This window comes from Procambarus clarkii, chromosome 70 (assembly GCF_040958095.1).
Source record: "Procambarus clarkii isolate CNS0578487 chromosome 70, FALCON_Pclarkii_2.0, whole genome shotgun sequence".
Lineage (NCBI taxonomy): Eukaryota > Metazoa > Arthropoda > Malacostraca > Decapoda > Cambaridae > Procambarus > Procambarus clarkii.
Window position 1 is genome coordinate 9,454,069 of NC_091219.1, and position 23,330 is coordinate 9,477,398.

Consider the following 23,330-nt stretch of genomic DNA (forward strand, 5'->3'; position numbering starts at 1 on the left):
TTTCCGACCGCCCCTCGCGGTCACCTGTCCCTCGATAGAATTCTTGGTGACTCGGATACTTTTGATATCGTTCGCCTTATGCGTTTTTGTTCTCGTATTGGCATCCTTGGTGATATTTAGCGCCCTCTGATTATTTTGCGTCTTTGATGATGCTACATAGCCTTCCCGGTTTGGTGCCTTCTTTTGATAATTACTTACTTACTTACTTGTTATGGGGGGTATGAGGTATTACTGAGAGGGCCAATAGCTAGAATCAAGATGTAACAAAAACAGTGGGGTAGATAGGCCCAGCCCCCAAGGAACATAGGTTCCTGCTAATGCTTCAAGGCTTTAGACTACAGGTCTGCTGTCTAGTATACAATCATCTACACCACTTCAACAGGATTAATGGATACACCTCAGAAAGTAACTTATTTATTAAACCCTCTAACAACCCCCATATACATTACTATAATAACAACACTTTACCACACTATCTTACGTTAACTACCTTGGTCCACATAGGCAGGATACAAGGCTTACACTTGGGCAAAACTAGGGTAAAGTCTACTTGAATATAGGCACATGAAAGGCTTGAAGCAGCCTGGGGTAGCTAAGCCCCACGTGGTACCCTAGTCACAACACAATACACTTAGGGATGCCCAAAACACTGGCTTAGAATACTCAATAACTACAACTTTTGCCAGAGACCGGTTACACAGGGTTATACTTACCTTAGTGAATCACTGTAGACTAAGGTAAGGGAAAGTGAGAAGGAGGAAGAGAATGGAGACAGAGCCACAAAGGAAAGATGTTGCCACAAGCACAGCCAGACCAGAGGAGGAGGAACCAGCACTTAGTCCTTGAGCTCTCTCATGGTGTTGTTGCCGGGAAGCTACCTAGTTGATCGTGCAGCTTCAAACAATACAAGTCTTCACCGGCCTTCGTTACTAGTTACTTTAATTGTTCTAAGAATAGCTGATAACTAGTTCATTATTATATTTAATCAACAACGAGCTCAGAGTCTGAATGTTCTGTGAGAAACAAGATTCATCTTACTTTTGGCAAGGGCGACAGGAATAAGGAATACCCCCGGTTTTAAGGAGCCATAATATAAATGTTATTGTAATTAAATATCCTTCTCACATGATCCAATTCTATGAATGTATAGTAATTATTTAGAGTTCACATTGACCACTGGTTTCCAAGTAAGGAATCCAGGGTCGTAACAACCACATATATCAGACCAATCCCGGAGTATGCAGCTCCAACATGGAGTCCATATTTAGTCAAGCATTAGACTAAACTGAAGAAGGTTCAAAGGTTTGCCACCAGACTAGTACCCGAGCTGAGAGGTATGAGCTATGAGGAGAGACTACAGGAATTAAACCTCACGTCGCTGGAAGACAGAAGGGTTAGGGGGACATGATCACCACGTACAAGATTCTTAAAGGAATTAATAGGGTAGATAAGAACATGCTATTTAACACAAGCACACGCACTAGGGGACTCAGGTGGAAATTGAGTGCCCAAATGAGCCACAGAGATATTAGAAAGAACTTTTTTAGTGTCAGAGTGGTTGACAAATGGAACGCATTAGGAAGTGATGTGGTGGAGGCAGCCTTCATATTCAGTTTTAAGTGTCAATATAATAGAGCCCAGTAGGCTCAGGAACCTATACACAGTTGATTGACAGTTGAGAGGCGGGACCAAAAAGCCAGAGATCAACCCCCATAAGCACAAATAGGCGAGTACACAACTATCACCCAAATCCTCCCTCTCCTCCTTACCCCGAGAATCCTATACCTTCCCATCCCCTGGTCTTCCTCCTGCCACAAGCAGGCCCAGGCAAGAATTAGGCTCTCCATCCCCCACCCCGCCTCCCCCCAAACCCCTGTTAACTACTCCATAGGAGGGCAGGCCCTCACCTCAAGCAATCCCTGCCCCCCAACCCCAAGTACTACTTTTCCCCTCCCCCTCAGGACTTCTTCCTGTCCCAAACAGACCAAGGCAAGACTTAAGCCTTTTGTTTTCCACCTCAGCTCCTCCTGAACCACTGGCAACTTCTCTACAGGAGGAGGAGAACCCTACCCAAGTAGAAATGCTCGTGGATCAACTTCCTACACTTATAGGGAGGGAGGGTGAAAATGGATATAGGAAAGTAAGCTTCAAGGTAATGTACTCAAACATCGATTGGATTACCAATAAAGCAAGCGAACTGACGGAAAGGGTGCAGGAAAAAACCCAGATGCAATAGGATTCATGGAAACAAAATTGTCAGGAGTCATAACAGACGCTCTGTTTCCACAGGACTACTATATAGTAAGGAAAGTTAGGGAAGGGAGAGGAGGTGGAGGAGTGGCCCAGCTGATAAGGAAGGACTGGAGCTTTGATGAGATGGAAATTCCGGGCTCTGACGGTTTCAGAGATTACATAACAGGAACTATGACAATGGGTGGACCGAGGATAATAGTGGCAGTCATTTACAACCTTCCATTAAATGACAGAAGACCCAGACATATGATGATGTCGTGTGATAGGAACAGCATGGCAATCAATAATATAATAGAGAGAGCAGCTTCAGTTGCCTGCAGGATTCGCTCCAGAGTCTTAATCATGAACAATTTCAACCATGGAAAGATAGACTGGAAGAATAAGGACCCACATGAAGGTGCAGAAACATGGAGAGCTAAACTCTTGGAAGTAGCAACAAAGAACTTTCTGAGCCAGCATGTCAGGGAACCCACTAGAATGAGAGGCAATGGCAAACCAGCTACATTCGAATTGATATTCACCTTGAATAAGTCAGAAATAGGAGAAGTCAAATTTGTAGCCCCCATAGAAATCAGTAACCACAGTATATTGACATTTGAGTATCTGGTGGAGGCGGATATCCTATCCAAGGATGGGATCGGAAGGGAAAAGACTGTATTACTGAAGAGGAAAATATGAAGATGAGGAACTTCCTAAGGGGGAATATCATGGAAAACAGAACTCAGAGAGAAGAATATACAGGATATGATGGACTATGTCATACAGAAATACCAGGAAGCTGCAGATAGATTTATCCCGGTCTAAAAGGAGAAAAGCGAAGAGCAACAGAAGAATCCATGGTTCAACCAGGAATGTTAGGTAGCGAAGCAAGTGAGTAAAAGAAAATGGAGAAAGTACAGGAATAACAGAACACCAGAGAGCAGGGAGAGATACCAGAGGGCAAGAAATAAGTACCTCAGAGTGAGAGAGAGAGAAGTAGAGAGACAGTATGAAAATGACTACGCGAGTAAAGCTAAGACCCGACCAAAGCGGCTCCACAGCCACATCAGGAGGAAAACAGCGGTGAAGGAACAAGTGATGAAACTGAGAAAAGGGGAGAATAGATACACAGAGAATGACAAGGAGATGTGTGAAGAACTCAACAAAAGATTCCAGGAGGTCTTCACAAAAGAACAAGGAGAAGCCAATGCGCTAAATGTGGAGGAGAAGGAAACCAAGCAGCCTTGGAGGATTTTGACCTCAATAGTGATGAGGTCAAAAGGAATCCGTTGGAGCTGAATGTGACAGAGGCTGTTGGGCCTGACAGAATCTCACCGTGGATACTAAAAGAAGGTGCAGAAGTCCTAAGCGTGCCACTCTCTATGGTGTATAACAAGTAACTGGTAACAGGAGACCTACCGGAAAGCTGGAAGAGAGCTAATGTAGTCCCAACATACAAAAAGGGTGACAGGCAAGAGGCACTGAATTACAGGCCAGCTTTCCCAACCTGTTTACCATGCAAGGTGATGGAGAAGATCGTGAGGAAAACGCTCGTAGAACATCAGGAGGGAAATAACTTTGTAATGTACCACCAGCAAGGGTTCAGAAATGGTAAATCGTGCCTCACTGGGTTAATAGAATTCTATGACCAAACAACAAAAATTAGGCAAGAAAGAAAAGGGTGGGCAGACTGCATTTTCTTAGACTGTCAGAAAGCTTTTGACACAGTACCCCATAAAAGGCTGTTACGAAAGTTGGAGCAACAGGCAGAAGTAAAATGGAAGGTGCTCCAGTGGATAAGGGAGTATCTAAGCAACAGGAAACAACGAGTAACTGTGAGGGGGGGATCTATACTTGGACCCATCCTGTTTCTAATATATGTAAACGATCTTGCAAAGGGTATAGACTCAGTCTTCTCAATGTTTGCTGAGGAAACAAAAATTATGAAAAGAATCAAGACAGATGATGATAGACAGAGACTACAGGAGAACCTGGACAGCCTAGAGAAGTGGTCTAGAAAATGGCTATTAAAGTTCAACTCAGGAAAGTGCAAAGTAATGAAATTAGGTGAAGGGAGCAGAAGGCTGAACACAAGGTACCATCAGGGAGGTGAAATCCTACAAGAGTCAAATAGGGAGAAGGATCTGGGGGTTGATATCCCACCGAACCTGTCCTCAGAGGCTCACATCAAAAGGATATCCTCAGCGGCACATGCTAGACTGGTCAACATAAGAAATGGCTTTAGAAACTTATGTTAGGAATCGTTCAGACCCCTGTATACCACTTATGCCATATATATCCTGGAATATGCAGCTCCAGCCTGGAGTCCATACCTAGTTAAACACAATACAAAGTTAGAGAAGATTCAGCGGTATGCCACCAGACTGGTCCCGGAACTGAGAGGTATGAACTACGAGGAAAGACTAGAGGAGCTGAAACTCACGTCCCTGGAAGACGTAATAGTAAGACGGAGACATGATAGTCTACTAAAAAATTCTCAGGGGAATTGTCAGTGTGGACAGAGATAAACTCTTTAGCACGGGCGGTACACGAACAAGGGGACACAGGTGGAAGCTGAGTACCCAAATGAGCCACAGAGACATTAGAAAGAACTTTTTCAGTATCAGAGTAGTTAACAAATTGAATACATTAGGCAGTGATGTGGAGGAGGCTGACTCCATATACAGTATAATACAATTGTACACATACAATTGTATATATGGCAGAGCCCAGTAGGCTCAGAAACCTGTACATCAGTTGATAGACAGTTGATAGCCGGGACGAAAGAGCCAAAGCTCAACCCCCGCAAGCACAACTAGGTGAGTACAGCAATATGGACAATGTTTGGCTAACACTGATATATAAGCACTGTCATACAAAGAATGCTATAAGCACTGTTAGGGTATCACTGCTATAAGCACTGTTAGGGTATCACTGCTATAAGCACTGTTAGGGTATCACTGCTATAAGCACTGTTAGGGTAACACTGCTATATGCACTGTTAGGGTAACACTGCTATAAGCACTGTTAGGGTAACACTGCTATAAGCACTGTTAGGGTAACACTGCTATAAGCACTGTTAGGATAACACTGCTATATAAACAAAATTAGGTAAGCAGTGTGAGGTAATCAGTGTTGGGAAAGAGGAACACGTTCAGGAGAGACTCAGCAGTGTTCCAGGAACCCAGAGGTTGCCAGGTCGACCAATGTGTTAAGAAAACGAGTCATATTATGTGTCGTGCTGGACTGGTTAGCTGCGGCTCCGGCTAGACAACACAGCTCCAGTTTTTACGCAGCGAGGACCCAGGAAACTGTGAGAGGTGCCAGCGCTCTCCTTGGGGAACATCTCTCAGTACATCCTTAAGCGCCCGGGGAACCCCACACCAGCCACACGTGTCCCGCCAGCAACACCTACTGAACCACTCACCTGCCACAGGTCTTGGTCAGTATCACCTCCTCTAAAGCAGTCGTCAACACCTTCACCTCTCCAGCAGAAGTCACGATGAAGTTCTTGCTGCTCTCAGCTCTGTTGCTGACGGTGAGTGGAGCTTTTTAATACCTTGGTTCCTGTGGGACAAGGTCAGTATTCAATCACAATATGATTTAATAATAATGGTATAATAAGTATTATAATAAGTATAAGTATAAAGGAATGTTAAAAATTCGAGAAATGCAGTGTTGCATTTCTTGAGAGTTTGCATTTCTTGGACTCCACCATCAGTGGAGTGCAAGAAATGTGTATGTACTTTATTCACAATAATGAACTGCTGGGAATCTTAGCTAAGTATCCAAAATTTGCTTTCTGTAAGTGCAGCCTTCACATAACTGTAAAGCTGTCGGCCAGTTGGGTGGGTGTAGAGTAAGACTTGTAACTGTGTGACTCACCATATATGTAAAGTGCCTTGTATAGTGACTGTTGTGAGCCTCTTGTTGAATCACTTGTGATATAAAAACGATTATCGATGTGTATATGTATTTGTGTAAATGACTGAATATATATGTACACGTATATATAACATTAGCAATTGTGTAACTAGCTTCAAAAGATTGTCACTTGCTTAGCTAAATGAACTATGGTGTTCAGTTCCTGAACCCATTATGTACCTCTGTAACCCTTTCCACCACTGCCCACGGCATGGGTCTGGGGTACATAATAATGAAAGAATCAATCAATATAATTTAATAGTGTTTGTTGACTTATGCATCCTATGAGTCTTTTATTATGCATCCAATACCATTCTGTGGAGATGAGGAGTCATAATAACGTGGCTGAAATATGTAGATGACTTGAGAATGACTTGAAAATGGTCCAGCACGGACCGAAATGTCGCTCCTTCACCTTCTAGTGTGTGGCTTGGTCAACCCATTCTGTGAGCGGTAGTGAACCCCATGCCAATTCTGTGAGTAGTATTAGACACTATCCCCTTCCTGTGTATTGTATTGTATCCAATAATCTTCTTGCGAGCGGTAGTGAGCCCCATACCCATCCTGCGACCGGTAGTAAATCTATACCACTCCTACGACCGGCAGAGAACCCTATACCCATCCTGCGAGTGGTAGTGAACCCTATACCCATCCTACGAGTGGTAGTGAACTCCCATACCCATCCTACGAGCGGTAGTGAATCTATACCAATCCTGCGACCGGCAGAGAACCCCATACCCATCCTGCGAGCGGTAGTGAACCCTATACCTATCCTGCGAGCAGTAGAGAACCCCATACTCGTCCTGCGTGCATTAATGAACCTCATACTCATCCTGCGTGCAGTAATGAACCCCATACCCATCCTGCGAGCGGTAGTGAACCCCATACCTATCCTGCGAGCAGTAGAGAACCCCATACTCGTCCTGCGTGCATTAATGAACCTCATACTCATCCTGCGTGCAGTAATGAACCCCATACCCATCCTGCGAGCGGTAGTGAACCCCATACCCATCCTGCGAGCGGTAGTGAACCCTATACCTATCCTGCGAGCAGTAGAGAACCCCATACCCGTCCTGCGAACAGTACTGAATTCCATACCAATCATGTGAGTGGCAGTGGTTTCTAAAACCATTCTTTTGAGGGGATCCATACCCATTTCCTTTAAGTGGTTATAGATCCTCTATCCTTTCCCTATAAAGGAAAGGGTTACAGAGAAATATAATGGGTTCAGGAACTGAACACCATAGTTCATTTAGCTAAGCAAGTGGCAATCTTTTGAAGCTAGTTACACAATTGTTAATGTTATATATATATATATATATATATATATATATATATATATATATATATATATATATATATATATATATATATATATATATATGTATATATATATATATATATATATATATATATATATATATATATATATATATATATATATATATATATATATATACATATTAGTATATTTTGGTAGCAGTCTTTCTTGTAAAGATATGTTGTTAAATATTACCGAAAGGGTAAGATTAATGATTCTAAGACAAATCTTCTCAATATATCTTACGTTTTTCTTCACTGTCAAGGGTAATTGAAAAATTAACTCTCCAAAGTTCATTTTCACATTTTTATTTATGGTATTGAACCATAAATTGCATTGTGAATGGTAATGAACTTTGGAGAGGTAATTTCATAATTACCCTCGACAGTGAAGAAAAGCTCTGATAGAAATCTGCATTTATTAATTCATGCAACTATTTACTTAACTAATATTCAATAATTATTCTGACGAATTACCAGCGTCGGAATAATACTAGGGATATATTTATCTTTTAGTATGTAACCTCGCAGATTTATGTGTTAAGGCAGCTCTTTAATTAATTATAACTACAGTTCATTTAATGCTCTCTTAATATTTTATTGAATTAATCTAGATCCTTAGGACACTGATTCCTGGATTATATTTTCAGATTCCTTTATTTATTTTCCTCTTTTTTGTATAAAAAGAGGTGGTCCTTCGAAGCTATCGTTGTATTCAATTAAAATTGATTATTATTAATATTTAGAGCTAGGCTTTCCCACACCTATCCTGTGTGGCAGTGCATCCAATACTCTTTCTGTGACGACAGATTGAAAGAGTTGAATGGTACAGCAGTCAGCTCTCTGGAGCGAAGGATCAGTGGTACAGCAGTCAACCATTGTTGGGTGATGGCTCATTGGTACAGCAGCCAACCATTGTGGAGTGGTGGTTCATTGGTACAGCAGTCAACCATTGTGGAGTGGTGGTTCATTGGTACAGGAGTCACCATTGTGGAGTGGTGGTTCATTGGTACAGCAGCCAACCATTGTGGATTGATGGTTCAGTGGTACAGCAGCCAACCATTGTGGAGTGGTGGTTCATTGGTACAGCAGCCAACCATTGTGGAGTGATGGTTCAGTGGTACAGCAGCCAACCATTGTGGAGTGTTGGTTCATTGGTACAGCAGCCAACCATTGTGGAGTGATGGTTCAGTGGTACAGCAGCCAACCATTGTGGATTGATGGTTCAGTGGTACAGCAGCCAACCATTGTGGAGTGGTGGTTCAGTGGTACAGCAGCCAACCATTGTGGAGTGATGGTTCATTGGTACAGCAGCCAACCATTGTGGAGTGGTGGTTCATTGGTACAGCAGCCAACCATTGTGGAGTGGTGGTTCAATGGTACAGCAGCCAACCATTGTGGAGTGATGGTTCAGTGGTACAGCAATCAACCACTGTGGAGTGGTGGTTCATTGGTACAGCAGCCAACCATTGTGGAGTGGTGGTTCATTGGTACAGCAGCCAACCATTGTGGAGTGATGGTTCATTGGTACAGCAGCCTACTATTGTGGAGTGGTGGTTCAGTGGTACAGCAGCCAACCATTGTGGAGTGATGGTTCAGTCGAACAATACTCAAATTTGTGGTGTGATAGTTCAGTGGTACAGCACTATACCACTGAGAAAGCAAAAAAATATGCAAGAGATTGAGCCAAAGATTGGCCAGGAGATTGATCATCAGATTGAGCAGGAGATTGGTTGAAGTTATCGTGGAAGAGATTGATTACCCGATTGAACAAGAGATTGGATTATGCAAATGAGCAAGAAATTAGTTGAGAGACTGAGCTAGAGATTAAGAAATTGATTGGCAAGTGATTGAGCAAGACACTGGGTATAAAATTTTGCAAGAGACTGAGCCAACAGATTGAGTAATAGAATTAACAAAAGAGTGACAACAAATTGAGCAGGAGGTTGAGCCAGAGATTACGGAAAAGATTATTCAAGAGATTAGGTATGAAAGGGGACAAGAAAGTGAGGGAAAAGGTTATGCAAATGACCATGTAAAAGGTTATACAAAAGATTGTGCAAAAGATTGGACAAGAGATTCAGCAAGAGACTAAGGGGCCATATCACCCGGATTTAAAAAATTGTTGTAGGGTATTCATAATTTATTATCCTGATACATGTGAAAGGTGCTGCACCTAGGCCAACTTTCAGCATCTCAGCCTAAATAGAGACGGAGAAAAAAAAACACAAAAAAAAGACGAATTTTTCAACCATGTTCAAAAAATTTCACAGCCCACAATTGTGAACCAAAATCATTTATACGACACTCAGCTATGACCTTACTATATAATAAAGATTTGCATGTCACATTATTATCCCAGATGTATTTAGTGCAATAATACAGATTTTATAAAAGTTTCCCAAAAACGTATGCAACAAAATGAGGTGTATCATTATTTATAAAATCAATAAATCTACGTAGATAAGAATAATGACATGCGTTTATAGAGGCGTAACCTCTACATATAATGTGCAAGTTTCATGTAAATAGAAAAATAAAGGCTGTGAAATTTTATCTAGTTGTAAATGTTGGAGTTGCGTAGCGCGCTCTCAAAGTTTCTCAACCTGCTGTCACTCGTGACTGGTGATTTACGCATTGCGGCCAGCTCGTATGGAGAGCTCGCATGCATCTAGCTGTCAATGCTTCTCTCTTGTTCGTTTGGTAAGTCATATTGCAGTACAAATAGCTAAAAATAGCAAAAATAGCATGTTCTGGGAGATATTGTGTGATCGCGTCAGCATACATCCTCTCTCCATGAGAGACACGCAGTCACTGACTGCACCACCCTCGTGTCAGACCATATGTTGTGTTGCCATATGTTTAGTTTATATTCATTTTATGCATAACATGTTATTTTCAACGCTATTACGAAAAATAAGACATCTACAACGTAAGATACAATACCCCGCGGCGTACTCACGGCGCGAGGACCAGATTCACGAAAGTTGCAGCGGGAAATTTGACTCTAATTACGTTATTTTTCAAGATATCATTAAACGGTTTGGACCACAGTGTTGCCAGAACGTTGTAGTATTTTTCGTAAATATTCCATTTTTCATCGGATTTTCGGGTGACTTGGCCCCTAAGTCAGTGGTTGGACAAGACATTGGGAGAGAGACTGGACTAGAGGTTGGAGAAGACATTGGGTGAGAGATTGGACTAGAGGTTGGACAAGACATTGGGTGAGAGACTGGACTAGAGGTTGGACAATACACTGGGCGAGAGACTGGACTAGAGGTTGGACAAGACTTTGGGAGAGAGACTGGGTAAGTATGACCAGATGGACTTTGAAAACAATTAACAAATGTTAAAGTTATAAAATCATCTGAAATTACTTGCAGTTATACGAGACATATTAATTAATATTAAATGTTTTGTTGTTTTATCAGATTGTTGTTGTGGGAACAACCTCTCACCCTGGGTAAGTACACTGTTTGTATGTTGTTCTTGTTAGTGATCCTTGAGTGTCTGGTTGGTACGTAGTCCTTTTCAATGATCATTGAGTGACTGGTTGGTATGTTGCCCTTGTTAGTGTTCCTTGAGTGTCTGATTGACACGTGGTCCGTGTTAGTGATCCTTGAGTGTCTGGTTGGTACGTGGTCCGTGTTAGTGATCCTTGAGTGTCTGGTTGGTATGTTGCCCTTGTTAGTGATCTTTGAGAGTCTGGTTGGTACGTGGTCCGTGTTAGTGATCCTTGAGTGTCTGGTTGGTACGTTGTCCTTGTTAGTGATCCTTGAGTGTATGGTTGGTACGTGGTCCGTGTTAGTGATCCTTGAGTGTCTGGTTGGTATGTTGCCCTTGTTAGTGATCTTTGAGGGTCTGGTTGGTACGTGGTCCGTGTTAGTGATCCTTGAGTGTCTGGTTGGTATGTTGCCCTTGTTAGTGATCCTTGAGTGTCTGGTTGGTACGTGGTCCGTGTTAGTGATCCTTGAGTGTCTGGTTGGTACGTTGTCCTTGTTAGTGATCCTTGAGTGTCTGATTGGTACGTTGTCCTTGTTAGTGATCCTTGAGTGTCTGGTTGGTACGTGGTCCGTGTTAGTGATACTTGAGTGTCTGGTTGGTACGTGGTCCGTGTTAGTGATCCTTGAGTTTCTGTTTGGTACGTTGTTCTCGTGTACTCACCTAGTTGTGCTTGCGGGGGTTAAGCTTTGGCTCTTTGGTCCCGCCTCTCAACCATCAATCAACTGGTGTACATATTCCTGAGCCTACTGGGCTCTATCATATCTACATTTGAAACTGTGTATGGAGTCAGCCTCCACCACATTGTTTCCTAGTGCTTTCCATTTACTAACAACTCTGACACTAAAAAAGTTTTTTCTAATGTCTCTGTGACTCTTTTGGGTACTCAGCTCCCACCTGTGTCCTCTTGTGCATGTACAACCCGTGTTAAATAATTCATCCTTGTGTACCCTGTCAATTCCCTTGAGAATTTTGTATGTGGTGATCATGTCTTTCCGAGTTCTTCTCTCTTTCAGCTACATGAGGTGCAGTTCACTCAGCCTTTCCTCGTCACTCATGCCTCTTAGTTCTGGGACTAGCCTAGTGGCATACCTCTGAACATTTTCTTGCTTCGTCTTGTGCTTGAAAACGTTCGGGCTCCATGCTGGGGCCGCATACTCCAGGATTTGAGATGCTTATCCTTACATACGTGGTATACAATGTTCTGAATGATTCCTTACTCAGATTTCCGAAGGAGGTTCTGATTTTAGCCAGCTTCGCATACGCCGCCGATGTTATTCTTTTGATGTGGTCTACAGGAGACAGGCTTGGCGTGATATCAACTCCTAGCTCTTTCTCTCTTTCCATTTCGTGAAGGACTTCATCTCCAATTCGGTATCCAGTGTCTGGCCTCCTATTTCCTCTGCCTAGTTTCATTACCTTACATTTACTTGGGTTGAACGGTAGTAGCCATTTGTCGGACCATTCCTTCAGTTTGTTTAGGTCATCTTGTAGCCTCCTACTATCATCCTGTCTTAATCCTTTTCATAATTTTTTCGTCATCAACAAACATTGAGAAGAACGAGTCTATTCCCTCTGGAAGATCATTTACCTATTTCAGGAACTGTATAGGTCCAAGAACTGATCCCTGAAGGACTCCACTGGTGACCCCACGCCACTCCGAGACCTGATCCCTCACAGTGGCTAGCTGTCTTCTGTTGCTTAGGTTCTCCCCTATCCAGTGGAGTACCTTTCCTTTCATCCTTCCTGCATCTCCAGTTTGTGCACAGGTCTCTTATAGGGTACTCTGTCAAAGGCTTTCTGGCAATCCAAACATATGCAATCTGCCCACCCCTCTCTTTCTTGCCTGATTTTAGTTGTCTGGTAATACAATTCAATCAATCCTGTAAGGCACGATCTGCCATTCCTGAACCCATGCTGATGTTGTTATACAAAGTTCGTCTGCTCTAGATGTTTCATCCGGGTGAGATTCCATCCGGGCCTATAGCTAAGCCTTTGTCACTTCCAACTCTAGCAGATGCTTCCTCATCTTCCCACTGGTAATCATAAACTAATCTAGTGGTGTTTGGTTAGATATTCCCTCTCTTATCTCTAGGACGTCCCCTTGCTCTACTGTGAAAATCTCCTGGAATTCTTATTGAGTTCCTCGCACTCTTTCTTGTCATTTGTAATCAATTTGTCTACCCCTATCCTCAGTTTTATTACCTGTTCATTCACTGATGTTTTTCTACTGATGGGCTGTGCAGCAATTTAAGTTGAGTCTTTGCCTTGTTGCTATGTCATTTTCATATTGTTTTTCTGCCTCTCTTCTCACCTGACGTATTCATTCATGGCGCTCTGGTATCTTTCAATGCTCACTAGTGTCCTATTATTTATACAGTTTCTCCACGCACTTGTACTTAGTTGCTTTGCTAGCTTACACCTCTGATTAAACCATGAGTTTCTTGTCTGCATTTCATTTCTTTGCTTTTGGATTGGGACGACTTGTCTGTTGCCTACTTACACTTTTGTGTGATGTAGTCCATCATGCCTTGGGCCGTCTTTCCTCTAAGATATGTTTCTCAAGTTATATCTGTTAGGAATTATCTCATCTTAGTTGCCCTTTCGGAATGCCATTCTTTTGTTTTCTGGGCCCTTCCTTGGGTACATTAACCCTTCTTCGATCAAATACTCAAACAACATTACACAGTGATCGTTCATTCCCACGGGGGCTTTGAAACCGATTTCCTTATGTCGGAGACATTCAGAGTGAAGACTAGCTCGAGTCTCGCTGGTTCATCGTTGCCTCTCATTCTTGTGGGTCCCCTGACATGCTGACTTAAAACGCTTCTTGTCACCACTTCCAACAGTTTAGCTCTCCATGTTTCCTCATCCCCATGTGGTTCTTTGTTTCCCCAGTCTACCCTTCCATGATTGAAGTCCACCATGACGAGAAAATGGGAGCTATTTCTACAGGCAGCAGTGGATGCTCTCTCAGTTATAGTGTTGACTGCCATGTTGTTTCTGTCATACTCTTGCCTGGGTCTTCTGTTGTTTGGTGGAGGGCTATATATCACTGCTAATACTACTCTTGGTCCTCCCATCTTCATGGTGCCTGTAATGTAGTCTCTGAACCGTGTGTGTTACCACTTGAGTGTTTGGTTGGTACTTTGTTCCTGTGTGCGAGCCCCTTGAGGGTCTGGTTCGTACTTTGTCCAATTGTGTTACTCCTTGCGTGTCTGTTTCTTACTTTGTTCTCGTGTGTGAGCCCTTGAGTGTCTGGTCGACCCTTTATCCTTTTGCGTGATCCCTTGAGTGTCTAGTTGGCACTTTGTATTAGTTAGACTTCCCATGAGTGTCTTGTTGGTGGTACTTTGTCCCTTTGTATGACCCCTTGAGTGTTTGGTTGGTAATTTACCGCTGTGAGTGCCAGGTTTGTAGTTTGCTCCCGTGAGTACCTTGATACTTTCCTCCCGTGAGTACCTCGATACTTTCCTCCCGTGAGTACCTTGATACTGTGCTCCCGTGAGTACCTTGATACTTTCCTCCCGTGAGTACCTTGATACTTTCCTCCCGTGAGTACCTCGATACTTTCCTCCCGTGAGTACCTTGATACTGTGCTCCCGTGAGTACCTTGATACTTTCCTCCCGTGAGTACCTTGATACTTTCCTCCCGTGAGTACCTTGATACTTTGCTCCCGTGAGTACCTTGATACTTTCCTCCCGTGAGTACCTTGATACTTTCCTCCCGTGAGTACCTTGATACTTTCCTCCCGTGAGTACCTCGATACTTTCCTCCCGTGAGTACCTTGACACTTTCCTCCCGTGAGTACCTTGATACTTTGCTCCCGTGAGTACCTTGTTACTTTCCTCCCGTGAGTACCTTGATACTTTCCTCCCGTGAGTACCTTGACACTTTCCTCCCGTGAGTAACTTGATACTTTCCTCCCGTGAGTACCTTGATACTTTCCTCCCGTGAGTACCTTGATACTTTCCTCCCGTGAGTACCTTGATACTTTGCTCCCGATAGTGCCTTGTTGGGAATTTACCCCAATGAGCGCCAGGTTTGTACTTTGCCACCATGAGTGCCTGATTTGTATTATGTACGCATGAATGCCTGGTTTGGTACTTTCTTCCAGTGAGTGCCAGGTGAGTACTTTGCCCCCCCCCATAAGTGCCTGGCTGGTACTTAGTCCCCTTGAGTGCCAGATGAGTACTTTGCCCCCCTGAGTGCCTTGGTTGGTACTTTGTCTCCGTGAGTTTCTAGTTAGTACTTGGTTCCAGCGAGCGTCATGTGAGTACTTTGCCCTCATGTGTGCCTGTTTTGTACTTTGGCCCCGTGAGTGTCTACGTGAGTGTGCTCACCAAAGGAGCGGCTATGTGATTCGATTAATTATAAAACATGAAACTCTTCTCTCTCCCGCTGGAGGTGGGTAAATGAGGATGGTTCGATGCCATTGTTCATTGTTCATCGTTGTTCACGGGGTGAACTGAAGCTTAAATTGTGGATGATTTTACACTGTAACTATAGCTCAGCTTGTTAGTTTACAGTCGTTCTACACGTCCAGGACGGAAACAGTTCCTCTCTGACCCTCGTTCAAACATTAAGTCCTCTAGCTCTTTTGGTTCTATATCATCTGGGCAGTTAGTACATCCTGGGAGTAAGGGAGAGGTTGGGCTGGTTATAATACATGAATACAACACACCAGTGTGTTTCACCTCTTTATTAAACACTATGTTTTTAGTGTTACAACACACAAGTAATCACACATTAATATTGTGAGCATAATGTTACAACTGGTGGCAGGTGGTGTCCGAGGTTATTGGCACGTTCCAGAGTGCCATACCAGCCGACAGTAACCATCGTGGGTGACTCGCTTCACCACCCCGGGGGCGTCACACACTTGTAGCTCAGATAGTCTCGTTCTAACTATTATTTTAGTAATTTACATGAACTAAACCATAATCAAGTAATTATTAATTCACAAATAATATTTAACTCATTCAGTAACAATCATACATACAGGACGTAGGAGTCAATGGAAAAATGCTGATCCTTAAAACGTTAAATAACATTAGAGTTATCTTCGGTCAACTGAGCAGACAAAATACTTAAGTTTAGGTTTAATTAAACAATTCTGTACTGAATGGACTAATTCTAAATTAATAATATATGACACTAATAAATTAAAACCCTGTGGAGGTGAGTGGAACACATAACAAACCGTTTATTCAGTCCATTAAAGGTAAGATAAATTACTGAAATATTAACCTTACCCACATAATCCCGCAAGGTCACCACAATAGCTTCCTGATGAACTAGCGAGTTTAGTTTTGGTCTTATGGCCTATCAACCTCAGGAGGAGTATACAGTCCACCACAGTAAATAGTCCAAGTGACGACTATTTCCAGGCATATCCTATTTATATCTTCCCAAATACATTCATATGCATGTTTGACCTAAACTTGAAAGAATTCAACGATCACACGTCCTTGTAATAACTTGATTTCCTTGCCAAATTTTCCAGCAGTGAATGTTCTATATTGGAGATGGCAACGCTTGAGAAAAAAATCATTAAACGCATTTCACTTATTCGCTCGATTAAGTATTAATTTAATGCAACCTAATTATCAGTTTCCATAACCCATTTTCTTCCATTTCCATCTTCTAATAAAAACTTCCCACAGGAAAAGCTGTCCAAATCCCAACTCGTTCGGAAGGGTCTGCACTCAATACCACGACCAGTGTCATTATGACCAGGAGTGTCGCAGGGGCCACAAGTGTTGTGTTGTTGGCTGTGTGCATAAGTGCATAGGTGCATAAGTGCATAAAGTGTGCATAAGTGCACAAGGAGTGCATAAACTAAGGTCAGGAGGAACAAAGGGTACGTTGGAAGAGGGGCAGAAGGGCATACTGCAGTAGGGCACGCAATAAAAGCATTATGTAAGAGCGTTTTCATATTATCTATGAAATGATTTCAGCCAATAGAATTAGGGAATTATCAGGTGACAGTGCAAAGCTATTATGACTATATAGCACTTGGGTCAGAATATGGATTTGGGATGGGGCGGGGGAAATGGAATGGTGCCCATCCACCTGTACGGTCGGGGATCGAACGCCGACCCGCATGACCGTCGCTATACCGTCCAGCCCAAGTGGTTAGATCAGCCAGTAGAGGCGCTGTGAAACATTCCTAAACAAAACCAGCATTACACGTCCAGAATATTTTCATCTATCAAGAGTGCTTGGAACCGGTGCAGGGAAAACACCCAAAGATGCTTCAGCTCACTTGGACGAGTTGACACCTTGACTCCACAGTTGTCTCCCAGCAACTATCAACCTCAAGATGGCCCAACTGACATGAACGTATCAAGATATGCAAAACAATGCACAAGACATGCAGAAAAAACGCACAATAAATGGAGAACAGCCCACAATAAATGAAAAACAGCACACAATAAAGTTAGAACAGAACACCACCATAAGATAATCTTTTAAAAATTTGTGTAATTTTTAGTTTGTGTATCAAAACCTTTAATTTTGTATAAAGATTAAGCTTGACATTTTCCTAGTAGTACTATCACTTACATTATATATGTATTAAGAGAGAGTTTGGCATATTCCTAGCGGTATTAACTCTTGCATTATACTTGTATTAATGTTAGGCTTGACGTTTTCATGGTATTATATTGTCACTTTAGGTTATGCCTCTGCTTAGATCATAACATTTTGCTTGTAATATTTAGAGATTTCTATTTAATTTAAACTGGAAGATTAGTAACTATAAATAGATTTAAATGATGCTGTATTGGCAGTCCTGTTAACCAATATATTGAAGTTCTGCATATATAGTTATCATAGCCCTCGTCCTCTTCTGAACGAATCTGACCCAAGATCATTATCTATATAAATATAAATGGAAATGTTCGTTTGTAAATAACCGCTAATCTCCGAAAGTTCTTCACCGATTGCTTTGAAATTTTCACACAACGTTCCATTTGCATCCGAGTACGTTTTCATATACATACTATATAGATGTCACGTCTGTGACGTTAAAAAAACATGCGTTTTCTGAAAAACTGTGTTTTTCATGTGAGGGAAATCTTCGAAACCTCTTTACCGATTGCTTTGAAATTTGGACACAACGTTGCATTCGAATAGGTGCATCTTTTTATATATCTACAATATACAATATCAATATTTCTTGTGACAGGAAAAAACATTATTTTTTTTAAACAGCGCCATCTGTTGAATGTAAGAGCAACACACACTGTAATCTTCGAAAGTTCTTTACCGATTGCTTTGAAATTTGAACACAACGTTGCATTCGAAAATGCGCATCTTTTTATATACCTTCTATATAGATACCACCCCTGAGACAGGCAAAAAACATGCGTTTTTGAAAAACAGTTCCATCTGTTGCACATTAGACCAACACATGCTAAACCAATTATGTTACGATTCCATTTCAGTGTTTCCTATTTCATTGATAAATTGAATTTTCATAGATTTTAATTTATTTTCATTTTGATTTAATTATTTTGTATGACATTGCGTTGGAATTGAGCTGAACTGTTTACAGCTCAACTGTAATTGTATTGAGCTGTATTGTACGTTCATTTTGTGAGTACAGCTTATTTTGTTATCTTTTCGTTGTTTTCATTTCGTTTTTTGAACTGTTTTTCTTATATTTCAGTGATGGGAAAATGTTGGGCCAGATTCACGAAGCAGTTATGCAAGTACTGACGAACGTGTACATCTTTCCTCAATTTTTGATGGCTTTGGTTACATTTATTAAACAGTTTACATGCATGAAAACTTGACAATCAACATATATATATATATATATATATATATATATATATATATATATATATATATATATATATATATATATATATATATATATATATATATATAAGTATATTTTGGTAGCAGTCTTTCCTGTAGACATATATTATTAAATATGACCGAAAAAGTAAGATTAATAATTCAAACACGAATTTTCTCGATCTTACTTACGTTTCTTTTCACTGTTGATGATAATTCAAAGATCACTTCTCCAAAATTCATTTTTATTTCTAGTCTGACGCGACACTTGAGCGCATTTCGTAAAACTTATTACATTTTCAAAGACTTTGAAAATGTAATAATATATATATATATATATATATATATATATATATATATATATATATATATATATATATATATATATATATATATATATATATATATATATATATATATATATATAGGGGGGTACCACCTCTGGTGCAATTATAGGGACCCGCAGCCGCAGAGAAGGGAACACAGAGCATTCAGGGAAAAACTTGCCATTTAACTCTGAATACGTAAGAGTGTTCGCTTCTCCTACCACCCCCCTTTTTTATGGTGTACACTTTATTATGCAAGGTTATACAGTTACATATCTGATTTTATACAAAAAATTAACATTAAGAGGACACAAAAAAAAGTTCGCTTCCTAGAGGCTGTAGATTTCCTTGAACTCCTCCGACGCCGGGCATGAACCGAGGATGCAGCGAGCATTCCCCCTGTGGATCGCGACACTGAAGCGCTGTATATATATATATTTAATATTTTCTATATATTAAGGGTATGCGGCGTTGCTCGGGTCTGTCTGTCTGTCTCCCATCTACCTATCCATTTACCAGTCCATCTGAATGTCTACCTATCTACCCATCTGTCATCCATCTATCTACCTATTCATCTATATATTATCACGGTTCTGGTTTTCCCGCGGGTCGTCGCATCCCTGTACCTGGGCACCACTGATCGCCCCGGGAGACCCCCAGTCTACCACAGGCTGAGACACTACCTATGCCACAGCCTTGCACCCCTGGCGAGTGGGAAATCCAGCCTTACCTCTGTCACTCTCGGCTGAAGTTGCCCGCCGCAACACTGGGAAACACACAGGCGAATTTTTGCCACTCCCCTGCAATCAAGGTCGCCAGCTTGGTACCAGTATTCGCGTCCCAGCAACACTTCTCAGTGGTCTTGTTAATTATCACATGTCAAGGACTCAATGCCAGATATAATGAAGTGCAATATTAAATAATTTACTCAACTCGCCCTAGAGATGGAAGGCTCACTCAAACACAATGGTAAAAATAATGATAAGTTTACTGGAGGAAACTACAATGAATCCACAAGGTAAATAATATATGTAGAGCTGTCAGACGACTGCAACACTCTTCACTCCATCTCTGGCAACACAATAAGCTGGACGATTTAAATGCTTCACACCTGGCCTCTTGAAACCAGCCACCTCCTCTAGTCGCCACAAAATGTCACTACGCCCACACACATAAATTAGCTCATGCATATATGTATCACCTGGCACATAGCCTAATCCTACCACACTGGTAATAATAATAAAGATGATGATCACAGTATAAATAATACTCTGGCTCACCTAGATCAAGGGGTAATGGGAAGGAATTTATCTACCTTAATTCTCTCTGCTACAAAGTTGACATGTCCTCTGGCGATGATCGTTGAGGTCTTCTGTCCTAGTGGTCGATCCTCCGCTGATCAAGGTCCGGTACACACAAGGTCCTTAGATGACTTGTAGATGAGTGTCCTCTCCATGCCCACTCCCAGAAGGCAGGTCCTCCTCCTTGGCACTGAAGAAAGGTCCCTGCGCACGTCGTTTCCCTTCTCCCACACTGGAACTGTAGACAAACTTGCAGTCCGGTTCAGTGAACCCTTCTTAATCTTCCAGTGAACTTGATCCAGTCACATAAGCTCGCTTGATTTGTCTGAATGCAGCCCACAGAGCGTCCACACGACCCAGCGTTCACCTCCGCCACAGACTATCAGCAAAAGAACTCTTGGCAATCTAAAACCAACTAAACTCTGCTTCCATGTACTTCCCAGGAGTCAACTAATCTTCCTCGATGTCTGTAGTATCAATGTGGCCGCTGAGGTCCACTGGCTGGGACTTCCTAACCTCCAAACTGGGAACTCAATTGATTGTGTCCGCGTTAAATGGCGCTCAGTGACTCACTGAGCGCCGCAGGGCACTGGGCCGCCCGGAGTTTTCTGCCTTGTGACGTCACACCACCCAAGGGTGCCGAGCTATTGGTCAATCTGGTCACGTGACCTTACGTGGCCAATCACCAGATGGCTGGCGTTGGCTCCTTTGGCGGGAACATTTTCGCCCCGGCGCCATCTTGTGATACTAAAGGCCGCAGACCCCCTGCAGTACCAAAATTAAATCAGCAAATTCACTTCCCACACAATTACTTTGAATACCTTTATATACACCAAAATGTTCCCTGAGCATCAGAGAACGTGCGGGTCGAAGAGATATGACTCTTTACGCCGGGATAGGAAAGATGTAGGGTGGGACAACGTCACAATATCCATCTATCTATCCATCAATTTATCCACCTATCTATCAATCGATATTTTCAGCTATCTATCCCTCCCTTTGAGTTAAATGGAAATATATCTAACTGGAGGAATGTAGTGAGCGGGGTGCCGCAAGGTTATTGGGGTGAACCCCTTTTCTCAAATTCATGAGTCACATAGACGAGAATATTACAAGCCACTTTATCATAATTGTAGATGACTTTTAAGTTTTATGTAGCCCATCCACCTGTTTAGATAGTACTTACAGTAACGACGAGGATAATTGTACATATTTTGACATACTGAACAGTTAGACAGTAAAATTTGGTACTACTAAATTTGTATACGCAAAAAAAAAGGTTTTGTATTTATGTTGCTAACAAAACGTAGTCTAACCTAACCATTCTAGGCCACATGCTGTAAGAGGTCTAATTGAGTAGATATATGTGTGATATACTAGGCCTAGGAATATTTTAGATTTGTATTTTAGCTTATTTTCTGGACTCTATAAAGTGAATTGTACCAAATTCTTTTACCTAATTGTCCAATGTGTTAATACAATATATATGGTGGTCCGCATAGTTACGACAACTACTGTTTGAAGAGGATCATGGGTTGGACTTATAGAAATGAGGGAATTGAAAGTTAAATTGAGGCCTTACAAAAACCTTACAGAGATATACGTGAACTCCACAAATGATCGGAAGACTGGAAAATTCTTTTTAATATGAAATAGTGCAAGGCCTTGCATTTGGGGCATAAAAATGACCCCCGAAAATCTACTAAATCATCAATAGTACCTCCTTGCCGAAGATTGATTAAATCAAGGATCTTGGAGTCAGAATCCACTAGTCACTAAAAGCCAACCAAACCCTAGGAATAGTCAAGAGCACCTTTGACATGAAGAAAAAGTAAGTAGTTCTATAACTGTTTAAGTCTCTGATGCTCATTTCAACTATTGTATCCAAACAGGGGACCTCATTTCCAGTAAACCGTTTCTGCTTTAGAGAAAGTTCAACACCAACAATAAAAATCATCCCAGAACTAGGTAGACTCTTAAACAACACTCCTCTCTTCAACTGGTGCTACACCTGAAAGGCCAGTTGAAAGAATTGTGATAACTATCGTAAACGGTTCAAGTCACTAACATTGTGTTCCTATACCTATAGAGCATCAAGAGAGAGAGGGGACCGGAAGAACACACTCAAGAGATCTTGATTCCGGGCGTCACACTGACAGTATACATTCAATGTGAAACACCGATACTACGCCACCATAATTCAAACAACCAAGCAGCTGACTCTTAAACCGCCACCTTCTGCATCACCACCATCTCCGCCCTTTACCCCACTTTGCACAACCACCACACCAGACCCTGAATCTGCTTTCCATCCATCCATATCAGCCTCTCCATCACCATAAAACCCTGAATAACGATATAGCACACCCTTCACTAACTTCCGGGAGCAATCCCCATAGACAATCAAAGAGCAATTCCGATAGACAATCACCATGCAATCCCCACATAAACGCTCACTCACTCCAACCTCCCGACATATGTCAACCTTAAGTGCCTCAACATTAACCACAGCAGTGGACACACCTAACTTCTCACCCTCCCTTACTTCTAGAGGAACCGGGAGGGACGAGAGTCTCTCTCTCTCCTGAACCAAGAGAGAGGGACCCTCTCTTCTTTTCTTGAACTTCTGAACCAAATCTCCCTCAGCACCTGAGCCCCCAGCCATATACTTTCTATTCTGTGGCATATTTTCGAGCGTCTCTCGTCGCAATTGTTCACTTTTTCGATGTTGCAATTCACCTCTAGAAAACAAAGTCACCATCTTGGTAACATCAACCTACCTTCATCACAACCAGCAAATATCACACCAGAGTGTCGGTACTACACACGAGTGTCGAGATTTATTTTCAACGATACCAGTGACTGGCGACTGGGCCGGCCTAAAAACTCTACCAACACAGCCCTCTTCCACAGGAT

At 41.9% G+C, this 23,330-nt stretch overlaps 1 protein-coding gene and 1 long non-coding RNA gene across 2 annotated transcripts in view; one reads left to right on the plus strand and one right to left on the minus strand.

The window, feature by feature from the left end:
- Nucleotides 1-23,330, minus strand: part of LOC138356026 (uncharacterized) — a 213,852-nt gene that overhangs the window by 72,182 nt on the left and 118,340 nt on the right. The window lies entirely within an intron of this gene.
- LOC138356027 (uncharacterized) lies at nucleotides 5,520-17,802 on the plus strand. The gene is made up of 3 exons (XR_011224078.1): nucleotides 5,520-5,770; nucleotides 10,908-10,939; nucleotides 16,645-17,802. It is a non-coding gene; the product is annotated as an uncharacterized lncRNA (long non-coding RNA).